The sequence below is a fragment of the Salmo salar genome, chromosome 22 (assembly GCF_965601325.2).
Source record: "Salmo salar chromosome 22, fSalSal1, whole genome shotgun sequence".
Classification (NCBI taxonomy): domain Eukaryota; kingdom Metazoa; phylum Chordata; class Actinopteri; order Salmoniformes; family Salmonidae; genus Salmo; species Salmo salar.
In genome coordinates this window covers 14197964-14210309 of record NC_138312.1, presented here as the reverse complement: position 1 = coordinate 14210309, position 12346 = coordinate 14197964, and the positions used below count along the sequence as shown (strand labels likewise).

The 12346-nt window shown below is 43.3% G+C and overlaps 1 protein-coding gene across 1 annotated transcript in view; it reads left to right on the top strand.

Moving 5' to 3' along the window:
* Positions 1 to 12346, top strand: part of LOC106582813 (forkhead box protein J3) — an 85435-nt gene that overhangs the window by 40586 nt on the left and 32503 nt on the right. The window lies entirely within an intron of this gene.

The following is a 12346-nucleotide window of genomic DNA, read 5'->3' as shown; positions in this document are numbered from 1 at the left end:
CTAGTCGCCAGTGTTGAGACAGGATTGTACTCTGGAATCTTAGCAGTGACCAGGAAGAACGGAAACAAACGTTTTAACAATTGTTTATTGTTAACTTGTGGTTTTGCTCAGGCTCTTTCTAGATGCTGGGAGTTCTGTCCTAAAACAACAATATGTAAATGGGGCTCAGTGTGGGAGATGGTGTGTGTGTGGTGTGTGTGTGTGTGTGTGTGTGTGTGTGTGTGTGTGTGTATGAATGCTCAGAGCAATTGTTAGCCCCGGCTTTGAGCCCTGCAGCCGCGAGGCCACAGCCCTCTTCCCCACCAGTTAATTGCCTCTGAATTAGCCCATTAATGCGGTCGTGTAGAGGGATGAACGGGTGCTCCGAGGTGTCTGGCCTCTCTTGACCACTGCCATGTATTATTTATGGGTCAGCGAGTCTGTCAGCTCAACATTAACTTGGCTAATGGGCTGTATAGGAGGTCTGTTGCTTCTTTTAAATCAGTAGCAAGTCACACAGAATTCGGGAAAGTTCTGGTTTGGTCTGAAGGTTGAAGCTAAGGCAACGCTTACAATTTTTAAAGGCTCTTTTTGTTCCTCTGTAGTTCCTGTAAGAATGAATAGTGCACCCTGAGGACAGGTTACCATGGGAGATCTACCTCGGATACAGGGTTGAGTCATGCTCTGTCTGCCTGTGATGCAAAGGCATGACGTGCTTGGTTGCCCCATATGAACTTCTTTGATTCTGTATTGGTTAATCTGAGGTAGGATAGTTTCTCTGTCTTATTGGGGGATTGTTTGTATATCCAGAGGCTTTAGATCGCATGTCTCAAACTCATTTCACGGAGGGCAGCGTGTCTGCAGGTTTTCTCTCCCCCCTTGTACTTGATTGACGAATTAAGGTCACTAATTAGTAACGAACTCCCCTCATTTGGTTATCTAGGTCTTAATTGAAAGGAAAAACCAGCAGACAGTGAGCTGGGCGATCAATGGCCAAAATATATATTTTTAACATTTTTAACAGTATCTTTGTTTTTATATAATAGTTCTAAATTTGCTTTATGAGAAGTGCAAAACCCTAGGGTGGCAACCAATGACTTATATAAACCCTGGATTGCTGATGATGTGTTGGCCAGTGAGAGGCTTTGAAGCCACCGGTCGGCCATATTGGCACCTCCTTGTAGGTGCAGTCCTCCATAGGAATGAATGCAATTCTACAGTATTTCAATTAAAGGACAAAATTACAAGCTTTTAAGTATTTTCGGGGGTTGTAGTGGGGACAGTAACATTTAACTCTCAACAACAATGGAAAATATGTTTTAGCTCACATAATTTTAAATGATGCATTAATTAAGGTGTCTGTAGTAGAATAAACGTGTCAAATTAACGTAGACATTAATAAATACATTCATTTTGAGGTGTACCAAGATGGCTGTGCTGTGGCTTCAATACAACGCCCCCTGTCAGTCATCCAGGGTTTATACACATTGGTGGCAACACATACGTTCTAAGTGATTTCAATGGGTCTTTCTCAATTCTGATTTGTTTTATACTGTTCAATCAAACTTCAACGCTAAATAATCATTAGCAGAAAATGCTGAATGTTGGCACTTATTTGAGAGAATTTCTACACTGCCACATAGGTCTGTATGAAATGGGCAAACAATCAAGCGCATCTTTTTAACCAAATGTTGCAATTGTGATTTCGCTTGCGATTTAGATCAAAACATGGGTGAACCGTTGCAATCATGGAAATAGAATGATTATTCTAAAGATATAGTTAGAATATAATATTGGGCGCTACGAATACAGTTTGACATGACGACTATGGAAAAAGACAGGGAGGAATTATTGTCAGGGTGGGAATCAATGTGTTTCCCAGGGAAACCTGTAATCTTTGGCAACATTTTAAATGTTACTCTTACTTCATGTACATGTAGCTAACATGTTCATGCTTCACCTATTCCTCTCTGATTTTAGATGTTGTACAAGCAACATGCTGATTTAGGCCTACATCAGCACTGGTATCAATCGGGCTGTATTAGCTAGCTACGTTTTGCTCTGACTCAGTACATTTATTAGCTAACTAGTGATTAGCAGCTAACACACTTTATTTTAGCCACAACTACCTAAGAAAAGACAAACTAGCTTTTTGCAGACAAGACGACAGTAAGACACACAAACTAATAATGTAATCATAGAACGCTGTGGTTTTCTATATTAAGACGCAAAGTGGAAATCTGCGTCGTTTTCATCAACATCTTGTTGCCAGCTGCTGCATTGATCATGCAGACTCAAGTCGGGTGAAGTGGGCGAGCAACAGCAACTGCGCTCCTTTAGTGACGGGTCGGGGCTTGGTGAGAGGCAGAGAGGGACGACTCACTCAAGTAGCATATCAAACTATTAAAACGCAGGTTACACAAGGCCGAGTGGCGTATCACATTTAACAAACCAAACATGGAAATACTGTTATAGAAGGTAAAGTAAAAACCTAAACCGGTGTGTGTGTGTGTGTGGGGGGGGGGATATTGTGTAAAGCCCAGCCCTACACTAGGCCCTCCATGGAATGAGTTTGACCCACCCCCAGCTTTGGATGGAGGTAAATGTGGACCTTAAGACCCCTGGTCTATTTGTGAACCCTTCATTTATCCTCGTCTTTTCACTGCTTGTTCTCTAAGAGCGCCGGGAGAAGAACACAACTGAATATGAAACGATGGACCTGCATTTCCGCTGAGAATCTAATTTTTTTGCAATTCATTAAACAACCAAACTCCCAGAGGCAGGCGGTTTGCATTCACCAGGCATAGTGAATATATGATGCCTCCAGAGAACTCCGCCACGTTTCTGATGAGATCGTCCCAATCGCGAAACGTACTTCCTCCTGCCTTTTTTTTAGTGGTGCTCAATCATGGCTGGCAAGTCATTTCTGTCTCTGACATTGAATACTAAATTCAAATGCCTTATTTCAGTCTCATATTATTCCACTTTGACCTTCCGGCTACGTTAGATGTGGTGATTTTTATTTATTTTTTTATCTTTCTTCCATCCCAGAGCCATTGTGCTGTTCTCAGGCTTTTTAAAAGTCGACAAATTTGACTCTGCCAAGAATGGTAGACCTAAAGAATGAATGTGTGTTGCCTACATTTTGCTTTGTATGCTTTGATTATTGTGGAGTATAAGCTCTGTAAATTCAATGGAAGCAAATTACAGGTCAATGTGTTTCGTTTCTCTGCCACACTTCATGACGCAAAACGACCACATTTATTTTCCCACATCCTTCAATTGTCTTTACGAAATCAGCGTCAAAGAAGCGGCAGGGTCAAGACAAAATGTAACCTAAAACATGTCATCTACCCCTCAATATTATGCCCTCTACCTCCAAAAAGGGTATATGCATTTAATTTTGGTGACATGGGCAATGTTTTGCAGCATTATTGTAGACCAAAAAAATCTCCCGGACAGGTAACTAACTACATTTTACATGCGTATATTTTCTATCCACAGCTTACAAGGCTAGAGACTGACACAAGGCCATATAAATCAGAATTTATACCCAATACGTCTTTGTAGCATTTTAATTCGTTCTACTCTTAAGTGGGCCATTGGCACTACTAGGTACCGAAGAAGCTGTGTGAGTGTGGGCACTATAGGGGGCTGCTGTGAGCAGCTATTGTTAGTGGAAGGATGCTATCGGACGCTCTACTGCCTGATAATTAAGTGGCGTGCTGACAAACGGCTTTCATCAGATCTCTCATGTGGAACTGAGAGCATGCGAAGGCTTTCAGGGAGGATAAACTGGAGGACGTCACTTTGCCTCCAATCTCTCATGGCCTTGTGCTGCCTCCGCAGAGAGGGAGGGAGGGGAGAGCCATGTATTGCACAGAAGCACGAAAGTGCAAGCTTGCATCCGTCAGAAAGGAACAGACCCAATTTACAGCCAGGCTTATTGTGTGCTTCTCTCTTATGGCAAATATTGCGAATTCAGAACAGGTTTTTTGCGACGTTATGTCAAATGGTGAATGCTATGTGTGAGGAATGTTTTCCCTTCTGAAAACCACTCTTGGAGTTTCACAGTTCGGGGATCAAGTCAGAGTGGAAGTGCAATTGGCCCTCATCTAGATGATGCAGATCTTGTTTTTAGACATGTTTCCTTTGTCTGCCAATGAATTCAGTGAGACCTTCAGTTTGAATATCACCAGACTGGTAAGAAAAACCAAATATACAGACAAATGAAGCGAATACTAGACTAGGCCTATATGTCCACTACTTTTTTTCCCCCCACTATTCTGGACCACCTGGTTCCTTAATCCATTCCTCTAGACCCGATTCTTCTTAGTCTCCTGTGCTGACCAGTGAATGATGACTGAACAGGGGCTCCATCCCTCTCCCTCCCCTCTATTCTCCTCTCCTCTCTCTGACTGTTTTTAACAAGGTCCATGTCCTTGTGATTTTTGAGAGCGAAACTTGGGGGGGAAAAAACCTTAAACCTGGAAAAACTAAATGGAGTTTTTGGGGAAAACTAAACTGAATCAGGCCAAAACATAAAACAATTTGAAAGGCCCTAGTTATGAGTGGAGCTGCTCTGCTCTGGAGACTGTGGAAAGCCCTTTGAATGTGTGTGCTTTGCTCTCAGCACCAGGCGAGAGCGCTCTCCCTGAAGGACTATGATTACAAGGGTTCAGATGAGTGGCTCAGATCTTTTGTCATTGTGTTGACCTGTCATTCAGTGTTAAATTTAAGTGAATTTCCCCCCCCCCCCCCCCCCCTGTAGCCTTTCAAATAAATTCGCAGCAGCCAACCTGGCCACCAATTTTGAAATGGAAGCGTTGGAAAAAATCTCAAATGTTGCACTGAAGAGTCAGGGCTGTAACCTTGAATGCATCCAGGAAATAATGCAGAAGAGTTTGGTTATTTTTTTTTCTCCGTAGACAGAGCTCAAGGTTACCCAACAAAGCAGGTAAAGATGTGGGTGTGAGCGAGGTTGAGCTCAGAACACTTTCTTTGCAGTGCTTTTGGTCTCCAACCCCCTCCTACTCTGCTGAACAGGGAACATCCTTAGTGCAGCGTTCATAAACTTCTGTGCCACTCCGGAGAATAGGAGTTTTGTCTGTGCCTAAACTGAATGTGGGTGTAAGTATCCTCAGATTACTTTCACAAAGTAACTTCAGATGAAGACGGATGTCTTCAGGATCACACTCTCTATGACTAACTGAAAAGCCAGAATATGGGGAATATTCTGTTTCGAATAGCAGAGTATCTATCAGTGCATTTTGGATAGACCGTGACTGACTGGCGTGTGAGTCGGCTCAGCCAGTGAGTGTCCGTTTCTGTCTCGGCATCTTGTTGTCCCCTGCACACCTGCCTGGGAGGGACTCCGTGTCTCCCACACCTATTTTCATTCCCAGTCATGTCGCCTCTTCACAGCCAGCCACGCACTAAGCAGGGGTGGGTAATACTTATTTCTTGAAGGCTGCACAAATTTATTTTTGGACCTATTGCAGTTATTTCGAAGTTTATACCTAGGTCTGCGTTTAATCGGCCGACGGACCGGCTCCAGACCGTGGGCCGTATTTTGCTCACCCCTGCACTAAAGTGTAGTTAATATAGGCAAGTAGCGCTCTAAGCCTGGCAAGCGAGGCTTAACGACCCCATACCCACCTGATGGACAGGAACCAGCCCGTCTGTCATCTGCCTATTACCTAACATGACCCAATGCATATGTATGGATGATGTATACTAGCCTATACAAAAGTGAATCTAAGATCTGTATGGAATCAAATGACCTTAGCAAGCAACTCCCACCATGGTTATGCAGTGGGTGTAGTCGGCACAGCTTCAACTGGGGTTTAAACGGCTTGCGTGGGTTGCTTTTTATTGTACTGGATCTGAAGCTCTTGAGAACCAAATTGTAAGGAGAAACCTTTCTAAATAGTCAGTACGTTTTTAAAAGCTTTATCTGATTTAAGCAAATAGTTTATTGTACAGTAGAAACAGGAGTTATCACTGTGGTTATTTTGAGCACTGATTTCTTTGCACATGCATCTTATCTGTTACATTTCCTTATGCAAGCATTTATCGCTTTCATATTTTAAATATACATGTGAAGTATGGGTTTAATTTAACCATTTGAAATAGAATTTCCAGATGGTGTAATCTCACTTTGCAGAGGACAGGATTATTTTGGGTTTAGATTAGGCCTACTTCAACATGTTACACACAGGTAGGCTAGATAGGATCTTCATCACAAACTGTGCGTTTTGTGATCGACATGTTTTTCTATTTTTACTGTTCTCTCCGTCTTTTAATTCACATGGCCTCAACTTGCATGCTTGGTCAACATTTTAAAACGTGCATTTTTCCATGTAGATACCCTGTGTTTTAATAAAATCAACTATGTAAGCTACTGCGCATGTCTGATGCTTTAAGCTCTGTGATTTAAAAATGAAGACAGAGCCAGAGATCTATATAGCCTAAACAAAAGAGAAACATTTTCCTGACTCATCCCACTGCCCTTTGCAGCTGTTACGCTCCTGAAATTGCCAGTGATAGGCTACACCAGCGGTTGGCTTCCATTCGGAGTGCCAAGTTATTCTACCGTTTCAAAAAAATATCTTTTTTTTCTTTTTTTCCCCCTGTTTTCTCCCCAATTTCGTGGTGTCCAATTGGTAGTTAGTCTTGTTTCACGCTGCAACTCCCATACGGACTTGGGAGAGGCGAAGGTCGAGAGCCGTGCGTCCTCTGAAACACAACCCAAGCAAGCTGCACTGCTTCTTGACACAATGCCCACTTAACCCAGAAGCCAGCCGCTACAATGTGTCGGAGGGAACACCGTACACCTGGCGACCGTGTCGGCGTGCACTGCGCCCGGGGCCACAGGACTATCGTACCATTTCTACTGATCTGCGTGCCTTTTAGGATGTTCATGGTGGAACAGTTTCATTTAATTTATCTTTATATCTCAATCAATATCATGTGGTTAATCAAAATTCTATCTAAATGAAAATTATACAAATCTAAAGTTAACTTCTATTGCCAGTATGTAAAAATTGCCTACATAAAGCCAACAAATAACATTGCAGCCCATAGGTAAAAATGCTGATTTAAAAAATATCCTATAAATCACATTGGATACCCATGGCCTGCCTGCAAGGAACTTGAGACATTGTATCAATAATTAACTTTGCCTGTGCCAGTGAGCTCCTGACAGACACGGCTGTAGGCTATTCGCGCAAGGGATCAAAAGTAATCCGGTGTGTTTCCTTACTCAAGATTTTATACCTTTTTTTTTTTTTTTAGTTACAACTTGATTGGGGCGGCAGGTAGCCTAGTGGTTAGAGCATTGGGCCAGTAATCGAAAGGTTGCGAGCTTGAATCCCCGAGCTGACAAGGTAAAAACCTGTCGTTCTGCGCCTGAACAAGGCACTTCACCCACTGTTTCTAGGCCGCCATTGTAAATAACAATTTGTTCTTAAGTGACTTGCCTAGTTAAAATGTGTTTTTTTTTTTCTTTTCAATTAATCCATATTTGTTATTTCATAGTTTTGATTAGAGGTCGACCAATTTAATCGGCATGGCTTTTTTAAATGTAATTTTTTAATTAGAGCAGATTTTAAGTTTTCATAATCGGTAATCGGCCTTTTTGGATGCCAATTTACATTGCCATCCACGAGGAAACTGCGTAACAGGTGGTCAGCCTGCCACGCGAGTGCAGCGTCAAAAGGACCTTTTGGCTGCAAGGTTCCAGGTAAGTTGCTAGCTAGGATTAAACTTCACTTATAAAAAAAACAATCTTCACATAATCGCTAGTTAATGACACATGGTTGATGATATTACTAGGTTAACTAGCTTGTCCTGCGTTGCATATAATCAAAGCAGTGCCTGTTAATTTATCGTTGAATCACAGCCTACGTCAACTTCGCCAAACGGGTGATTTAACGAAAGCGCATTGTGCTTTTTTCGGCAATCTTTGCACAAATGTACCTAACCGTAAACATCAATGCCTTTCTTATAATCAAAACACAGAAGTGTTTTTTTATTTAATTTTTTAAACCTGCATATTTAGTTAAAATAAATAGTAACTAGGGAAATTGTGTCACTTCTTCTTGCTTTCAGTGCAAGCAGAGTCAGGGCATATGCAACAGTTTGGGGCCGCCTGGCTCGTTGCGAACTGTGAACTAATTTGCCAGAATTTTACATAATTATGACCTAACATTGAAGGTTGTGCAACTTTGGGTTGCCACCCGTTCGATTAAAATACGGAATGGTTCCGTATTTCACTAAAAGACTAAACATTTTGTTTTCGAAATGATAGTTTCCAGATTTGACCATATTAATGACCAAAGGCTCGTATTTCTGTGTGTTTATTATATTATAATTAAGTCTGATTTGATAGAGCAGTCTGACTGAGCGGTGGTATGCAGCAGCAGGCTCGTAAGCATTCATTCAAACAGCACTTTCCTGCGTTTGCCAGCAGCTCTTAGCAATGCTTGAAGCACAGCGCTGTTTGACTTCACGCCTATCAACTCCCGAGATTAGGCTGGCAATACTAAAGTGCCTATAAGAACATCCAATGGTCTATGAAATACAAATGGTAGAGAGCGAAATAGTCGACGCGTCATAATTCCTATAATATCTACAACCTAAAACTTGAACTGGGAATGTTGAACCACCAGCTTTCATATGTTCTGAGCAAGGAACTTAAACGTTAGCTTTTTTACATGGCACATATTGCACTTTTACTTTCCCAACACTTTTTTTGCATTATTTAAACCAAATTGAACATGTTTCATTATTTGAGACAACTTAATATATTAAATATATTTAAAGTGTTCATTCACTATTGTTGTAATTGTCATTATTACAAATATGTAAAAATCATCCGATTGAATTGGTATCGGCTTTTTTTGGTCCTCCAATAATTGGTATTGGTGTTGAAAAATCATTGGTCGACCTCTAGTTTTGATGGCTTCACTATTATTCTACACTGTAGAATATAGTAAAAATGAAAACCCTGGAATTAGGTGTCCAAACGTTTGACTTGTACTGTATGTGTATAGTTATATCTATTTGCCGTGGCTCGACTAAAAAAATACATCTCTGTCGACCAACGGCTATCGACCAAACAATTGACTAGTCGACTAAATGGAGTCAGGCCAAGTAGGGTTTTTAAATGTGAGTTTTTACCTTGGCATGCATTTTGCTGCAGCAAGCAAACTGTTGATGTTTTATTAAAACGACATACAAGCGAGTGAAGATCAGAGACTAAGGGGTTTAAAGCCTAGCATGCCAAGACTGCTACAAGATACCAAGGGAGGCAGATTATATGCCTTTGAAGCCTGTAAACAATCAAGTTGAAAATCATTGCAGTTGACTTCGTGGCTCTTCAAGTGTGGGCTACGGGTCTCAGTACTTTGGTTATGAGAGATTTTCGGTGTGTGCTGTGCATCGAGCCTGTGCGTCTACTCTTCAGTTGGTGGGGTTGGGGGAGAACTGTGTTAGGCGGGAGGAGGGGGAGTGAAGGAGTGTGTGTGTGCGCGCTGTAGCGTTCAACGTCTTCCCACCCCCACAACAAATAGACAGCGAAGGTGCTACATTCCTTAGCCCCTGTGGAGATCTCTGAAGCTGAGGTCAGGTTTATGTTTTGTGTAGGAATGGGACCTTGTATAGAATGTGTGTAACAACAATGCAAACTAATCTACTGTACCAATGCTTTATCCTCACTGCTGGTTGGTTCCTTCCTTTGTTGTATCATAGCTGTGCTGTGGCTCAGCGAGAGCTCTCTTTCTGTCCTCGCTCACAGAATGCTGCTGCAGGCCTTATCTGAAAGATCACATCCCTTTCTGTATAACAAGACTAGATCTGATGTATGCACCGCAGCAGCAGTGGCTCAACTCTTTTTGTCTGCCTCAGTCATTCACATGGAGTTTTTCCCACAGGTCATTTAAAGGTCATGCTATCCTTGTACTATTTGCTTTTGGCTCAGGCCTGTATTCTATTTATTTTTTTACATGCATGTTTGAGATGCTCTTAAAAGCCTCCTGGTGCTGTCTGTCTTTAATTGTTAATGTTGAAGAGATGTTGGGAATGTAAAGTGAACTTGTGGGTACGTTGTTAGTGTTATTATTGGGGGAAAGTATCAAAAGAAACTGTGGAACTCCAGTACAACAGCTTATGCAATCTAATGGGTTCCAATCCCACTACTGCACAGTTGTGGCATCACACACTGCTGCAAATCTGAAGGCATTTAAGCGCTGTCCCATTTGGAGTTTAAAGAGCTCGTCTGGACCTTCCCTTACTAAGATTGTTTTTATTTAATTTTTTTAAATGGGCTGACAAGTAAAATACTCAACTTTTACATGAGGGAGAAATGTCATGTGTGTTGGCATGCCTGTCAATAGGACATGTATTTGAGGTAGTGGCGCAGCAGCAGAGAAGGACTGTGTTAGACTTGTGGCGAGTCCTCTTTTCTCCACGGGTTCTCTCTGTGTGAGAGAACTCCACCTCCCTGCGTCGCAGTTGCATCCCGGTGAGGCTGCGGACCGCTGGGCCTCGGCAGGGTACACTGACCCCCATTCCCGCCCTCCCTGTGAGGAGCAGGGCAGTGACACGGCCTGTCCCTTTGGCTCACTCTGAACGTTTGACACGTGGCGTGAGGTCGTCAACGTGACCTACTTTCCCCTGGCTACCCTCCTGCTGAGCCGCAGGGGGGGGGGGGTGTGTGTGTGAGTGATTTGTTAAGGCGGGACGGGGCAGGGACGGTGCTGTCCTGGCGTTAAATCACCACGGTAGTTTTGAGACGCTGTGGTGTGTGTGTGTGTGTGGGAGGCGACAGTGGGAGACACCGGCTGGGCGTGAGCCGCACTGTGGGGGTTGCAGGTGCTGTACGTGCTGGGCAGTACTTTGGATGGACCCCTGCAATACTGCCTTAACGCAAAAAATCCTTCTACTCAGTGTACTTCTGACCACACTGTGAGTTACTGATCTGGCTGCTCCGTCCTCATTGTGTGCCAGTATGATGCTCTGCATGCTGGAGATGCTAAGGCTAATTGTAGTATAGCCAGTAAGGGTTTATTTTGGAAAAGCTAACTGGCTTTAATTGGGAGGATTGTCACCAGCGCGTTGTCTTATTGACGGGTTGTGCTCTGCCTCCCTGTAAGGATGCTAGGGTCTCTCAAATGGAGCAGAAGTGGCTCTCATGACGTTTCTCTGCGAGACGCTGCGGTCGTAATGTGTTAAACGCTTCTATCCAGTCCATTTCACCCTTTTCTTCTACGATTGACCCTCAGCCTGTTAGTTTCACACCAGTGACTTGTAAGCTTAGAGAAGGGAGCTGTGTTTGATAGAATACAGCGTGTCGCTGGAGCACAGAGCCGGTCAGAGAGATGAGTGCATTTAAAAAGTCAACCTGTTAATGCACTGGCAGTACTCTAGGCTGGGTCAGACTGGATGACCGTATCAATGATTTAGACCTGCAAGAAGGCACTAAATGGCGACTGAGCAACATCTCGCGGCGCGTGAGGCCGAGCGCTACTTGCCCTTCTCACCTCGTGGCATCAAGTGCTCGACATGCCCTCCTGCTCCTCGCCGGCTGAGTCTGTGGAAGGTGGACGGGTTTTTTACTTCGGTCTTAAGTGCTTACGCTTGTAAGGTCAGCATTACACTCGGTCACTTTCTCTCTCTTTTGTCTTCCTAGGGGCCAGATGGCCTTAATGTTTTCTAAACTGATGGCATGCATCACACCCTTTTGTTCCTGGACCTGAATGTAGGCTATGAATATTCTGTATGGTCTACTGTATGTCTATACAGATGTATCCACATGCATGCTGTCAGACACAGCTGAGTGTCCCCACATGACATGTGGCCATATCACCTAATGCAGTAGTTCCCAAACTGGTGGACAGACAGGATAGAGACCATCCTATTGATTTAGTGCAGTCTGTGAGGAAGCCCTGCCAGGCCTGACTGAACGGCTGCTCCAACAGATTCCCAGTAGATCAGGCAGGCACTGACCGGACCATCTCTCCATCCAACCATGGACACTGACTGATACACTCCAGTCCCACACTAGACTGGAAGATCTAGCACTGATGCTATCAGACGGTGCCACAGATTTTGTGGTTTGATTAACCTCGTCATTGATTTTCGAACGCGATCTGCCCTGCTGTAACGGTCCTGCCACGTTTTGTTGTGTAAGTTTTGGTGTATTGGATTTCTCCATTTCAGGAGATTTTACCACCAGAGATTGACAGCTCGATAACGAGACTGTCGTCAGCCTCTTCCTGAGGTGTATTTCTCTATACTGATGTTACAATCAGCGCCATCTTATCGGCTTTGGGCTGTACACATCTCACATCTGCCCAACGACCGT